This window comes from Trichoplusia ni, chromosome 3 (assembly GCF_003590095.1).
Source record: "Trichoplusia ni isolate ovarian cell line Hi5 chromosome 3, tn1, whole genome shotgun sequence".
Lineage (NCBI taxonomy): Eukaryota > Metazoa > Arthropoda > Insecta > Lepidoptera > Noctuidae > Trichoplusia > Trichoplusia ni.
Window position 1 is genome coordinate 18534789 of NC_039480.1, and position 15600 is coordinate 18550388.

The 15600-nt window shown below is 37.2% G+C and overlaps 1 protein-coding gene across 1 annotated transcript in view; it reads left to right on the top strand.

The window, feature by feature from the left end:
* Window positions 1-15600, top strand: part of LOC113492244 — a 102641-nt gene that overhangs the window by 10734 nt on the left and 76307 nt on the right. The window lies entirely within an intron of this gene.

The following is a 15600-nucleotide window of genomic DNA, read 5'->3' on the forward strand; positions in this document are numbered from 1 at the left end:
GTATAAAGGTATTTTACGTAACGTCGCGTGACGTGAGCGAGAAATTAACATGTTGACTAAGTATTTCGTATCTATACACTGTTATTTTATCAAGAAAATGCAATTTTTCAACAATTCCTAAATAAAGGGTACTTTTTTCAAAGTTGTTGAAAAAAAACGGTCGTTTATGGCATTTTGTGTCTATGGACGTGTTATTTATGGTCAATTAGAGAAAGTTTTATCACTTTTTTTAATCTTGACTGCTTCTTTTCTGCACCAGAAATCATTTACTGTGTGAAATTTTTGACTTACCTTCAAAAATGTATATCAATTTAACTGCCAGCACTAGCCCTATGTTGGGCCAAACTCCATTCAAAGTTTAAAACTTCATCAGTAAAATGCTTTATTTATCTCTCAAGTCCAAAACATAATATGAACGAACCTATAATTATGATAACTTTATTATCATATCATATGAATCAACCACATATAGACACATACAAATTAATTATCCATTATAATCAAAGTTTGCTTCCTAGTTGGTCATTTTTATTTTTATCTATTATAATTAGGTATGCATCATTTATACTACCTGTTACAAACTTGAGATTTTTAGTATTCAGGATGGTATTATTATTTATATCAGCCATTGTGGCCCAAAGCCATTTAGAGATGCAAAGGCTTTTGCCCAGGGTTGGGTCTACATTATAAGATGCCTTAATCAGGCTGTTTTAACATACCAAAGTACATATTAACATTGAAAATATGACAGTTTTTATATACTGTTAAAAAGAAACCGATATCTCCCCTTTTTATTGGTTGAAATATCATCAAATGACACCTTGCACTTTAGGTTGAGGACGGAGTGTCAGTTTTCTACTGATCAAAACCCATCCATGTTCCTTACTTCACCAAAGCCGCTGCAACTGGTATTCTTCCCTTGAAGTTATCCTGTGAATTGAAAGAAAAAAATAGTCCTGAAGACATACTGACTTTATATAACACCAAAAGTTGTATATAACACTTAAAAAAGAAATTTGAATAAAATATTTAGACAAGGCCATGACTTATGGACAAGAGAGGCTATAGATTTTATACAGAAAACCATTATTTAAACTATGGTCGGCCTCTGATAAAACACATTGTATATCTCCCTGTTTTGCAGGCTTTTTGGACATGAAATATTGCCTCGGAATAGTTGATATTGGCTCCAAGCCAATAGGCTCTGTTGTGTAACTTTAAAGCTTTGGAAATGTTAAAACAATGGGTGTGGGTTTATGGCAATCATCATTTATCTATGACGATGATTGATGAAAAAGGAAAGGTGGTTTTTACTAATAGATATATATTATGCGTATTTGCAATGATGATTTTGTAAGAGATTTAGATTTTAAAAGTATGTTGCTATATGTTCATAAGCGATGGTAGGCTATAGAATCATGATTATACTAGCTGTTGCCCGCGACTCCGTTCCCGTGGGTAGAAGAAGATGTAAGTTATGATTTATACACCTCCTGTTTTTTTTTCACATTTTCCATTGTATCTTCGCTCCTATTAGTCGCAGCGTGATGGTTTATAGCCTAAAGCCTTCCTCGATTAATTGTCTACTCAACACAAAAAGAATTTTTCAATTTGGACCAGTAGTTCCTGAGATTAGCGCGTTCAAACAAACAAACAAACAAACTCTTCAGGTTTATATATTAGTATAGATTTTTTTCTGTTAAAATTGATTTAGTATTTCAATATTTTCAATCAATTAAGTTGGGTAAGTTTGTTTTCAAATAGAAGAATACTTTCTTAAGGCTGAAAAACATACTTCACCTAATTGCCTATACCAGATTTTGTCTAGAAACAAAATCCAGGTGATTGTTTTGTTAAAACCTAAAAAAAATGACATTACTTAAGCAACCCAAAATCTGGCTCTATAATGCTTACAAATTCAAAAAAGCTTATCAGTCCCATATATCGAAGATTTTATTGTCTACCTATTTTAAAAATATCCATGCCTTGTACTTCTAACTCATGAAAACAGTCATTCGTAATTGTATAAGCGAGAGAGCACGCTACACTCTGCCTGTCGCCATCTTCCTCACACAACAACATGTTTAAAAGTGTATCTTCGAATACGACTTCACAAAGGTGACCATGGACTGTATCAGAGGTCGGAAACGCGGAAACCGTATGCCTCGGTCATGCACAACGGTTTCACACGAAGTTTTTGTATAAAAACTATACTTGTCTGTGCGTTATTGCGTAGTTGAGTAAACTTTTGCATTAATATAAATTAAAAATTGTGGAGTTGCTAATGTGGTTGATAATTTTATGCTCGATTGATTAAGGTTATATTTAGCAGTAGTCTTCATGTTGGTTAACGCTGTAAAGCATAATTCTATTAATGTCGAATAAAAACGACTTCCATCTGTTATTCCAAGGTACAAGGTATCTCTGTACGAAATATTATCAAAAACCTTTCAGTTTGAAACATGGAGAAAATCTTTCGGGCCGGAGCTACTTTTTAAAGATAATCCGACTTTAGGGAAAGTAAAATCGCGGGGAAAACTTTGAAGTAAATATCACTGTGTCTATCTAATTTATGTATTGATTGATATGTGAAATTTAATAATTTATAGATTCATAGATTATTTTTCGACGACCTCCGTGGTCGAGTGGCGCACGCACCGGTTGCAAGGTGTCGCTAGCTCTGAGGTCCCGGGTTCGATCCCCGGTCGGGTCAGTGTAAAAATGCACATTTCTACATTGTCTCGGGTCTGGGTGATGTGGGTTGTATCTGAATTCCATAACACAAGTGCTTTAGCAACTTACTTTGGGTTCAGAACAATATATGTGATGTTGTCCGCATTTATTATTTATTTATTATTATGCTTAGATGTTTTGTCCTCGAAATCGATTCAATTTTATAGTTTGAAATGTCATTCATCTTTGCCCTTAAGACGTAGAAAAAATGAGATTTAAACGCAAGAAACAGATTGAACTTTCGTTCGATCCTAAGTTAGCTATACGAACACTTTTTATTATATATCTGTGCACACAGCACGATTTCCGAACTGGCTACCATGAGGCGAAGATAAAAAATAAAAGAGGGCCTGTGTAGGATGTGGGTACTATGTACGTAAATGGCAGAAGGTTCACTCGATCAATACTTCCAAGTAATATGGATATTATATGCTTAAATTAAACTCCATGTCTGTCAAGCATGGAGCCCAGAAAAAGTTTCGTCGCGTAAATATGGAATACTAGGTGATTCGGCAAACTTCGTACCGCCTAACAGGCTACCGAAAAATGTGCATTAAAATAATGCACCGCCTAAAAGACTGTCAAAAAGGTGTATTCAAAAAGATCGATTTAAAATTGTGATGTTACCTATATAATCTTTGAAGTTGGATCAAACTGCAAACGTGGTGAAAATATGACAGTCATTTAATTAGTTAAGGATTTCATCGCGGATAAAAGGTGTAACGCGTAATTTGCACGTATTAAGTTTATAGAGAACGAGGTTTTTTTTCTTTTCCCGGAAACCTGTTGGTCTGTTGGCCTGTTGGTCAACAAGTTTTGATGTAATTAAGTTTCTTTAAGTTTAAGCTTACCCAAAACTACCTACATTTTATCAAAATCTGTTATTTCGTCTCCTCTACCTGTAATAACATGCCAGACAGATAAACACATTTATTGTATCCAAACCTGAACCTTCTGTCTCCATTACAATGTAAGCGAAATCCTTACAAAATACATCGCACAAAGGGCGCATGTGTGCGTGCTGGGGTGTATAAGCGCATATATGCGCACGCGCAGGTAGACCTTCGAGTTCATCGCACCGCCGCCCTAAAATACACGCGGATGTCGCGGCCGACGGCTGAGGGGGGCGGCAGACCAGGGGGAGGGGGCCACAGGTGTCAATGTGTGCTTGCTGTGTGAATAAGTTCTTTTTGGTAGGTATAAAATATTGCAAAATGATATGAAAAAATAGCTCAGGGTAATCTTATTTTTCGTCTCTACGAGAGCGCAGGATTCGCGGTAGTTTGCATAGCGATTCGATGTGGTTTTTGGAATTTAGACGAAAGCATGGCCCTCTGCCTACCCTGTCAAGGAAATCTACGAGGAAATCTCTTATGAACAATGTGTAGGATTTCTGGCAAATACACTGTTATAATGATTATGCTTCTTTTACAAATAAACAGCAAGGAATTTAAATTAGGTTATCAAGGTACCTCGCCAATATAAACAAGAGGAAGGACGGAGGATAGTCAATTAAATATGTATTTTTTATTGCAAACGACATTACGAATTTGAACCTTAACCTCTTCTACATAAAGGCTAACTAGTTGAACATAATTATTGCCGTGTTAATACTTTCATAAACGTCAGCAAATAACTCATTTATTAATACATCCTAAGCGAACAGGAAGGTAATTAATTACAGGATAAATTATTGATGAAAGGAAAATATAATAACGGATTACAATGTGTCTGTTTCTAACCAATTAAAAAAAGATGTCCCTGTAAACGAGGAAGTTCTAAATTGTTATAATAATATCCCATAACTTTCACACAGCGCCATCTAGTCTGTATCTAAGCAAAGCTTGTGAGTACTAGACAACTGATAAACATACTTATATATTTATAAATACATACAAATTATAGATAAATTACACCCAGACAGAACAAATGATCATGTTCATTGCACAAACACTGGCCCTGGGTCGGTAATCGACCTTACTACTTTCGGCATAGCAGTCAAGAGTCAGGACCTCTAACCGCAAGACTACAGGCCAGTTGAAATAGGAATGATCTTTCAGCCTAAACGGATGCAGCTCAGTACCAATGTTTTACAAGGAGCGACTGCCTATCTGATCTCCTCAACCCAGTTACCTAGGCAACACGATACCCCTTAGTTAGACTGGTTGTCAGACTTTCAGACTTCTGGCTATCGGTATCGACTGTTAAAGATGTCGTTATAATAGCCGGGACCCAGAATTTAACGTGCCTTCCGAAACACGGGAGGAACTCGTTATGACAGCTCGTTTTAAGTCCAAAATATCTCAATACCTAACAACTTACTTTCTTCATTTTTAACCAAAAAAATAAAACTGCCTCCGACTACCTAGAAACAGCCAATATTGGTCTGGAAAGAAAGAAACTCTAAACATCTGTCAATCCCTTAAGAATTCTTCTTAAAATACTCCGAAAAAGATTTAGACAAAAAAATATTTTTGGTTTGCCATCTGGAACCGCGGAATTAAACCTTATTGCATTGAAATAAGGCTTAGTTCTTCCCCGTTGAAGTGAATTACCATTTTTGCCGACGCTTAGCAGGTAGAAGTTTTTATAATAGACGCACAAAAGATGCAAGTTGAATTGTTGATTTAGATATGAAGTTTCGAAAAGTTTAGATGAATGCTTTTAAATAAGTGAATATCCAAATAAAGGTATCTTTTCTCTGTGATTTTTTGAAGTATCTATTCGCTTTTACTTTACACGATCGATTGATTCAAAGTCAGTCGTCTTATGGCATCCCAAAACGGTCGAAACCTAGAGAGAGATTCAAGTCGCTTCTAAGATAAGCTCTTTTATATAAATAAACTTACAGGTTAATAATAATACTAGAAGGTTGTATCAATTGCTTATAATTTTGATTGAATTAAATGGCTTTCAATGATCTTCACGACGCATAAGAATATAAAACTTGAAAAGTATGTGCATGAAATTCCTTTTCGACAAGCGACGGGACTTTGCCTTGTCAGTTCAATACATTTATACAGTCATACGAGTGATTCGTCAGCTTTACCGCTCGGAGAAATGCATCCTATCTACAGGCGATGCTCTGCAAACGACACAGAAGGATCGAAATTTCTAGAAACGGTTGATTTTGGAGGCTGCGAACAGCGAAACCTGCATAATTGATGCGTGAGTCTCAAGGCGAGCCCGTTACATTACCTGCTGCCGACACGACATTACTGAGAGCTGCGTTTTTAATACCAAATATAAATAAATAAATGCGGACAACATCACATACATTGTTCAGAACCCACAGTAAGTTGCTAAAGCACCTGGGCTATGCAATTCAGATACGGCGAAGGTACCACAAACACACAGACCCGAGACCATGTAGAAATGTGAATTTTTACATTGACCCGACCGGGGACCGAACCCTCAGAGCTAGCGACACCTTGAAACCGGTGCGTACGTCACTTAACAACGGAGGTCCACCAAATGTTATCATATACAAGTATTAATACGACCCACACAAAATGGACTGGTCAGAGAATTCAACAACATTAAAATTGTGATACTTTACGACAAGATTTTTGTATAGTTTTGAATATGTAATAATCAACATTATGCTCCCAGATTAGTCCATGAGGTTATTTAAAATGCCTGCTGTAATTCATTGCATGGTAGAGGTCAACATGTTAACGTCAACTGCGTGGCGTGAACTATAATTCGATCCCCACACGATACTTATTTGTGTGATCCACAAATGCTTGTTCCAAGTTCGTGGCTGTCTTTTTGCATGAAATTTTAAAGTTGATACTGCTTCTAAATGATTAAATTCCACAGTTTTTTTATTATAATTTCCACGATGACCTGTAAAACTTTGCAATTCATGTTATGTGTATGTTAATTATTATTAATTGTGTAACGTCCTTTTTAAAAGCTTTACAAAAGTTGATATAACGAAATATTAGCATCGAAATCGATCCATTAGTTTAGAGGTTACTGTGTCATAGACTCGTATACAAAGTTATTTTAATGCCACTCTATTTATAAAGGCATAAAATATCCTTTCGAACCTTCGTCATAAAATAATTAAAGATTTCTATACCAAAGGAATTTATTTTCTAACGCGTACGTTACCATTATATGTTAGTATGGCAGTTGACTTGGGTTGTGTTGCCTTTGATTGCACGGATAGCCGAGTGGTTGAGGTCACCACGCAAATGCCACTGTGCGCGACGTGCCGCAGGCTCGATCCCCGTAGGATAAGCGGTTTTGTGATCCACGAATGCTTGTTCTGAGTCTGGGTGTCTTTGTGCATGTGAGTTGAATTTTTGTGAAAACCATCGTGTTACAAGGATTAAATTCCTTCCTTGGTACAATTTTTGGGTAGCCGTTACGTCACAAGATTCCACTCTTGAACTTTATATCATTCAGACATTCGGTTGCTATTTTTCCCACTTCTCCCCACAAATTTGAAATGGCTCATTTGATTTTTATCAAACACTAGCTTTTGCCCGCGACTTCGTTCGCGTGGACTCAAAAATTGTAGCCTATGTGTTGTTTTGATGTATAAGCTATATTGTGGTAAAGTTTCATTCAAATCCTTTCAGTCGATGAAACTCGGAATTACTAACTACTTAAATTTACTAAAACTCTGCTCTTCCTCCTCTCTCCTACTAGTTCTGTTATGCTGTGTCCGACAGGGTCCATAATTGTGACTAAATATCTAGATATCAACAACCTGTATACATTATGGTACGCAATAAAGAATAGGGATGATGACAATTTTTTTTGCAGTGTCCGTCTTGCAGTTTTTTGTATATATGAATACTAATTTTTTAGTTTGTCCCGCAAACATAAATTGACCAAATTACAGAGAATGAAACTTACGCGTGACGGCACGATTGAGTATAAATTTTACTCTATCGTTACGCCACAAGCCCCCTCTCATAAACTTTAAAGCAGTTAATCTTTGTCAATTCTAGTTTTTCTGAAAAAGGAAAAAATACGTGTCTCATACTTTTCAATTATCTAACTGTGGGACTAATGAGATTTTTTCTTTTTATACCCAGTCATCATCCCTATTGAGAATTGCGCCACAGGTAGACAAGTCAAACTTATAACACCCCTTTTTTTGCCTCGGAGGTTAAAGATAAAGACTGATATTTATCCCATCTCTCACGTTATTTTCCCTGTATCTAAATGTGATTTAAGTTTATATGTAGGGTATAGTAACTCTGTATCTTTGTTCTGTTTTCTCGTGTTATCTTGTGTGAACATTACTGGTCATTCCTCCACACAATTAAGATATTAAATATGTAAGTGAACGTTACCCAGTTCATTTTAAACTGGTACTGGCTTTCTTATTCAGATCCCTTGGTAGATGCGGATGAATCTAAAATAAAGCTTGTCTAAAAAAAGTATTTGCTTTTAAACATCAGTTACCTGATGCCCGCAGGCCTGCTGAAATCGAAAATGATCCCACGGGAACATAAAATCGGGATAAACCCCATCCTATTAGTTAATCCTGGTTATAAACTATCTGTGTACCAAGCTTCGTCTAAATCCGTTCAGTATATTTTGCTTGAAAGAGGGACAAACATCCATCCATGCATACAGACATTCGCGTTTGTAATATTACTATGATATCTCAGGAAACGCTTACTCATAAGATTACCAGTCACCGTAGGTTTCAAGATGAGACATATAATTGAAGGTCGATTTCAAAATGTACGTTTTAACTGTTATTCATTGATTGTGCCCACTCGTTGTACCCACACCGCACTCGTGGGTGTATTTCATCTTTAATTGATGTACTAAATGGGTGATTCTCCGGAAAAAAGTAAAGCAAATTAGGAACATCATTATCCTCACCACACTTTTCATACAGCAGATTGCTTGTTTTAATATTATTTTTATCTAAGCTTGCAAAGTACTACGGCTATTAATAGATGACGTAAGAATTAAAACATTTTAGCATTACAGTGACGTGAACCAGTTGGTGAGGATAATGACGACCTTAACTAGTGTATTTTTTTTTAAGAATCACCCAAATGCATTTTGTATATTTGAGGGGTAAGGCCCGAAGGTATATCAAAAATTTGTATGTACCTAAAAAAAATTGAAGGTTATTCGGGCTTACCCTAAAGTAATATTATTGGGGTTTTAAAAGAGGAGATTCCAATATTTTGAATTTATGTTTCCACACGATGTTTTTCTTCACTGTTTGATAGAGGTGTCTTAGAATATTGTGGTAGTAGATATAAATTTGAAAAATTCGCATAAGTTCTTTTCCGCGTGCATACAAATCTTTACATAAAATTGCAAGGCCACCAGGACATGCCAGCACCCTGTGTGACTGTACGGAAAGATGAGCGGTAGGCTTATGCGCAAAATGACCAGTTCTCAAAATGACCTGTTCGTAAAAACGTCGACATGCTGCGAACATGCTACTTGTATTCATTTTGAGAAGTGGTCATTTTGCGAGTAAGCCAAGCGGTATAGGACTACGCGGGGAGCTGCTAGCTTCATCCCAGCGTTGGACAAACATTTGTATGAGACTCAAATCTTTTTCTGCGTTTGGGTGTCTTCGTGCGTGTCATTGAAATGCCTGTGAATAAACCCTGACACTAATTGAATTCCTCAGTGCATTCGTCGTTTTTAAATAGTTAAAATAATGTCGTCATGAGGAATAAAACTATGAATTACTATAGAATTAGTTACGTATTTGTTGCTAAGTTATTAACTTGAAGCAATTATGATCAAAGGTTGAGGTAATCATTAAGGCTTGACTCGATGTTGCACTGACGTGTTGGTCTACCGGTTAGTGGCCCTGACTGCTATACGGATAGTCGTGGGTTTGATTCCCACTCAGGATAAACGTTTGTGTGAGGAGCTTGATCATTTGTTCTGTGTCTGGGACTAGATAAGTATGTTTATCAGCTGTCTAGTACTCATAATACAAGCTATGCTTAGTTTTGTTATATCATATATTTCTTTACTGTTCAGCTCCTATTAGTCATAGCGTGATGGTATATAATAATATCCCATAGCATTCCTCTATAAATGGGTCTACTAATACAACTGTCGTTTTTTTCAAATCGGACTAATATTTCCTGAGCTCAATTTTGATTGAGCTGATTTTCACTACACGTACAGTCACCTTCATACTGCAATCCACCACTATTCTAAGATGGATAGGGTCGATATTACCTTGTTTTTCTCTTGCTCTTTATAGTAGATTATGAATATCGGTATTGCTAACAAGAGATAAGATAATGGCATAAACAACGACAAAGGGAGGCCTATGCCCAGCGGTGGGTTAGGAAATGTAATGAGATCATTTCTCCTGCGAGTAGGAATAATATATCATCACTTTTACATGACCGTTTTGAGAACGCAGGAGTCGACATTTCTTTTATGACTTACCTGGGAAGGTCGAAACAAACTCAGGGGTCGCTGTCTTTATAAAAGGTTCGACCCCTCCACTTAGATATTTAATCCTTGTATGGCAAAGGTTGTCACAAACATTCAAGTCACATGCGCAATGGCACCCAGACTCAGGACAAGAACTCCGCGCGTTTCCTGCGCGGAGTAGGAACCTGCAACAAGTCGCGCGCAGTAGGCTTGGCTTGGTGACCGGCTTGGTTATCAGTGCAGTCAAATACTGTCAATAAAGTCGTAATTTCCTTGTCTCCACATATTACTATATCGCGGTAGAGTATACAAGCGTCGGGCTGACGTTGCCGCGGAAGCGTGCGCACGCGCAAGGTCGCCGTGTAACCGCGGCGAGAACAATGGCACCGTGCCTCTTGGGAAAACGCCACTGTTGGTGGAACGCAGAAGTTTTAGTTTACCGTGAAATATGAGTTTAACAAATAAGTAGGAAGTAGTCCTACTAATATTATAAACGTGAAAGTTTGTGAGTGTGGATGGATACTTATTTGTTATTCATACGCAAAAATAACTGATCGAATTTGGACGAAATTTAGAACACAGATTGTTTTATAACCTACTAGCTGTTGCCCGCGACTTTGTCCAGTTGGTTTTTCCCCGTTTTTTTTCTACATTTTTCATTGTATCTTCGCTCCTATTAGTCTCAGCGTGATGTTATATAGCTTATAGCCTTCCGTGATAAATGGTCTATTCAACACAAAAATAATTTTTCAAATCGAACCAGTAGTTCCTGAGATTAGCGCGTTCAAACAAACAAACTCTTCAGCTTTATAGATTAGTATAGATATGGACATAGCACACAGTACTACTGTAGAGTACTCTATATTATAGAGTAGCTTTTGTCGCTATTTCATGTGATTAGAAGTATAAATAGTTAACACTTACAAGTAGGAATCTTGAGAAGTTGACATCAGAAGAACACAGTTTAATTTTGATGTCGAAAAGGGATATTTGTTAATCGTTATACGTGGGCGCAAATATACAGCTTTTGTGTTTAAAAAGTGAGTCTATTCTAAAACAATATTTTCCACTTAGATACTGACATCAACTGATTAAAGATTTTATTTCAGAACTAAAATATGTTTCTCGGATATTTATATTTTTCAGAATTTGCCATTTTTTTATTGATGTAGAATGTAGTTTTATAACGTGTTTAAAATCGGTACACGCTGTTTAAACGTAAAACCAATGGTTTAAAATGTAAACCTACTGTTTTAAATCGAGTCACGTGCAAAATGTTTTACACCGCCGTCCGAGGAACTCGCAAACATACTTTGTTTGTGAAAAGGTTTCCTACGGGGGCTGGGGTGTCGAAATTCAAGACTGGTGATGTGCAACGAGGTCTTATAGGTGCTGTCTGGAATCACGCCTTCGGTCAAGAGTAGTCAGTAGTCATGTTTTGCCATGCTGCTTTTGGCATCAAAATAACAGCGCCTTGTTTAATCTTAGGGCACCCCTTCATTATTCTTGAACCATCTCCAGGTTTCATCATCTAAAAAGCCACTTTTTTAGATGTCACTCCACTCAAATCTTATCAATTAATTCTGACAGCCAAAACTTTAAGACCATTTCGCGACACTAAGTATTCCGTACAAATACTTTAATAATAAACAAAATGTTTGGGTGACATATAAATTTGTGGGAATTCTCAAACTTGTTTGGTACCCGTCAACAAATTAATGACCCTACCGTTTTTTTATAGCATCGTCTGTGTAAACTGTATGCAAGGCTATCACGGTTCAATCGTCTGGGTACAGATTCAAAACATGAGTTAGAACAGAAATCATTTTCTGGTTTACGGGCAGAGTTTATCCATATTGATATTACTCATCATAACGTAAAGTTGACGTTTTATTCTTGATAATCATTGTGTTATATACAAAAGGACGCTGGCCTGCGTAATCGACCTCCGAGTTGTCTGAATGTCATGACGATTGGGTAACGACGTAATCATTTCCTGATATTGTTTCTTTGTTGCTACAATCATATTCACGGTATTACAGTTTTCCTAGCAATTCTTTGTATTCTGTGCAAGAACTAAGACGTACCTACGTCGTGTCGTCAAGAGCTAATTGTGATGTAACAAGATTGAAAAGATATTCAGAAAATTATTCACGACTACCCCACAGAAAATATTTTTGAGATGTTTTTGGAGGTAACTTCAGGATCAGACTGAAATCGAATCGAAATCGATTTTTAAATTAATTCTACTAGAAGAAAGCTTCATTATTTGTGAATTTTATGATGGTATGATAGTAAGCCTAAAATTACCGCTCGGTGGAGTGGGCATGTGGCTAATAGGTAGGTAGGTGGTATTTTCTCAACACGTTATGAGTAGCTTGCTGAGAATTTTTAACATAAAACGCAATTAAAGACCAGAAAGTTTACATTCACTCGAAAGTCATTCATCAATGAGTTCCTGAGAGTGAACCGATCGCTATCAAGTTCGCAACCTCCATTTTGTTGCGCCAAAAATTCTCTACACCGATACGCTTGGAGCAGCCGAGAAAAAGGAAAGTTATTTGTAAGCTTGGTTTCTGTGACTCACTGTAGATACGGTAAAAAGTTTTGCTTTGCTGGGCTAATGATGCCTCTTTGGTGTGAGAGGTGAGCTGTGCTTAAAACACTTTCTCTTTCCTATTTAGGGAGTAATCTCTTTTGGTTAGTTCCATTGAGCAGTGGTGTTCGATTGTCGAAACACATCCGTTTATCGGTTTTCTTTTTCTCTGGACAAAAGCGGAATAGTGTTGTCGATATCTATTCTAAAATACAAGGAATGGAAAGGTAACCACGCCAAAAACCAACTGAGCACGACCTGTCGTTTGTTCGATCCCCGTAGGATTTGTGTGATCTGCGAGTGCTTGTCCTTGTGCTTGTGACTCAAGGTTTTCTTAATGCGGAAGTTATTTTTTTTAAAGAAATTATCATGTCACTATAAATCAGGCAGATCAAGGCAATATTTTCCCTGCTCCTTCTCAAGATATTTTGCAATCAGCGTCTACTTTCCAGACTCGTTTGACGACCGTACTTTACAGAGCGATTACGTAATAAATCCCAGCACCCATGTAACTGGGCAACACAGTATCCCATAGCAACAGCACTTGTTACTAGTTTAATGACATAACGACGGTCAAAGATAAAAGTTGGAAGTCTATAGTGGCAGCTCTACTCTTTCGCAGCAAGTAGGGATCTTTAGACTTGTTTAGACCAAGGTTAGGTCTATTATAACAGAAACAATTAGCATAATCAAAATTCGATACAGTATTGCTAATGTCTCTTAAATTTTCGCAAGCCATTTTTTTATATTTCTTCAATACTTTTGTCCGTTTTCTTTTTAAAGGTTTTTTCGGTCAATGCTTTGTGTGTATCTGTGTCAGGTCGCGCAAGTGTTACAAGGTTGCAAGCGACGCCTGCGCACCTATTGTGGCATTTGTGGCGAATGTATAGCTGTATAGAGGCTTGCGATTGTTTCTGTAATGGGAAATGTGCTTGGCTGGTCCTTTGTTTAATGCTTTTGAGGGTATTTGTACGAATGTAAAGGTTTGCTTGTTCGCTGACGAGGTGAAGTGATTCTCGTATGCCCGAAAAAGCCGGAATGTGATAGCATATTGTCCATTTTATTTCGGTTGGCAGTGAAAAAGTATGCTTGACATTGGTAATAATGTGGCTTTGTATTGTGTAGTGTTGTGTTAGGGCCCTCTATCCAGAGCGTAAAATGGAATGGTATTACTATAGTTCCTCTGTTTGTTCATCTGGTGCTAGGCAGTACGTCATGAATCGTGATGGGTATACTGATGAAATCTTCACAGATTTACAAAAAACTACACTAAGTCTAGATCTTGTGTTATCATTGTGACCTTGATATTCTTATGATATTAAATTAATTTAATCATTTTATAACCAAAATACCACAGTTCTCATATCTTAATGGTACCCACAAGTGGGTCGCGGTTTCTCAACGTTGCGTCACTGACCCGGCCGTGAACGTGCTACGTGAGAACCCCTGCGAAGTCGCTAGCTGCTACGAGGCTACGAGGAGTCCTGTCTGCTACGCCGTCTAGAGTAAATCCCGAATGAAAAATCATGACTGAATTTCTCACGCCTCTATGTAATATTAACTATTTAATTATGATACGTTTTCTTTCTCGTAAAATAGTTGTTTTGATTGATTTTCTTTTTAAGCTTTTGTGTGTGTGTGTATTTCTTTGCACTTCAAGCGAAATGAAAAAAAAAGCAGTGAATTATTAAAAGGAAAGGAAGTGTCATTTAACAGCAAAAATATATCTAATTATTATTTTTATCCATTGAAATCCACGCGGGCGAAGTCTCGATTAAAAGCTTGTAAACCAGTGAATAATAATTTTGGAGAATATTTACACAAAATGACAAAAAACACCATATAATGTATATCTTTTTAATTTTTGTCAAAGTGTCATTCTTAACCATAAAAGTACATTCAACCGCAAAAATGAACCGTAACGTCTTACAAATAAAGGTGTTTTCAATACCTAGAGCATTGTTCGTGCAAAATATCGCAATGTCGACTGTTTAACAAAGAAAGTATGTTCAGTCAGCGTGCCTGAAAGAGAGTTTAATTGTACACACGACACGCCGTCGTACGTCAATATGAAATTATACTAGGTGTTGTCCGCGACTTCGTCCCCGTGGGTAGAAGATGTAAGTTATGATTTATACCTGCCCTGTTTTTTTCACATTTTCCATTGTATCTTCGCTCCTATTAGTCGCAGCGTGATGGTTTATAGCCTAAAGCCTTCCTCGATGAATGGTCTATTCAACAACAACAATATTTTTTTTTCAATTTGGACCAGTATTTCCTGAGATTAGCGCGTTCAAACAAACAAACTCTTCAGCTTTATATATTAGTATAGATAATAATATGGCGTACTATGTATTTGTGGCTTTGAGGAGCTCGTATCTAAGCTATAACCGCATAAGTGAATCGATCACTGGTTTAACTACGCTTGACGCTGTTGGTCCGTGGATGACTATCTTTGTCATAATGAGTTCATCCGCGTTTCGAAAGGCACGTTAAATTTTGGGCCTCGGCTGCTATTCATACGTCTTTGGCAGTCGTTACAGTTAGTCAGAAGCTTGAAAGTCTGATAACCAGTCTAATTAAGGGGTATCGTGTTGCCCAGGTAACTGGGTTTAGGAGGTCAGATAGGCAGTCGCTCCTTGTAAAACACTGGTACTTAGCTGAATCCGGTTAGACTGGAAGCTGACCCCAACATAGTTGGTAAAAGGCTAGGATGATGATAACAATGTCTTTGTAGCGTCGACAATTTAAACTGATGATCTGACTTACTTGCTCCGTTGGCTCAGCGACCCAAAATGTGTCTTGGCATCTGATACGAGAGAGCGCCACTTAGATTTCCTTGGCCACTTCTCGCCAGTTCCGAGCTTTGAACA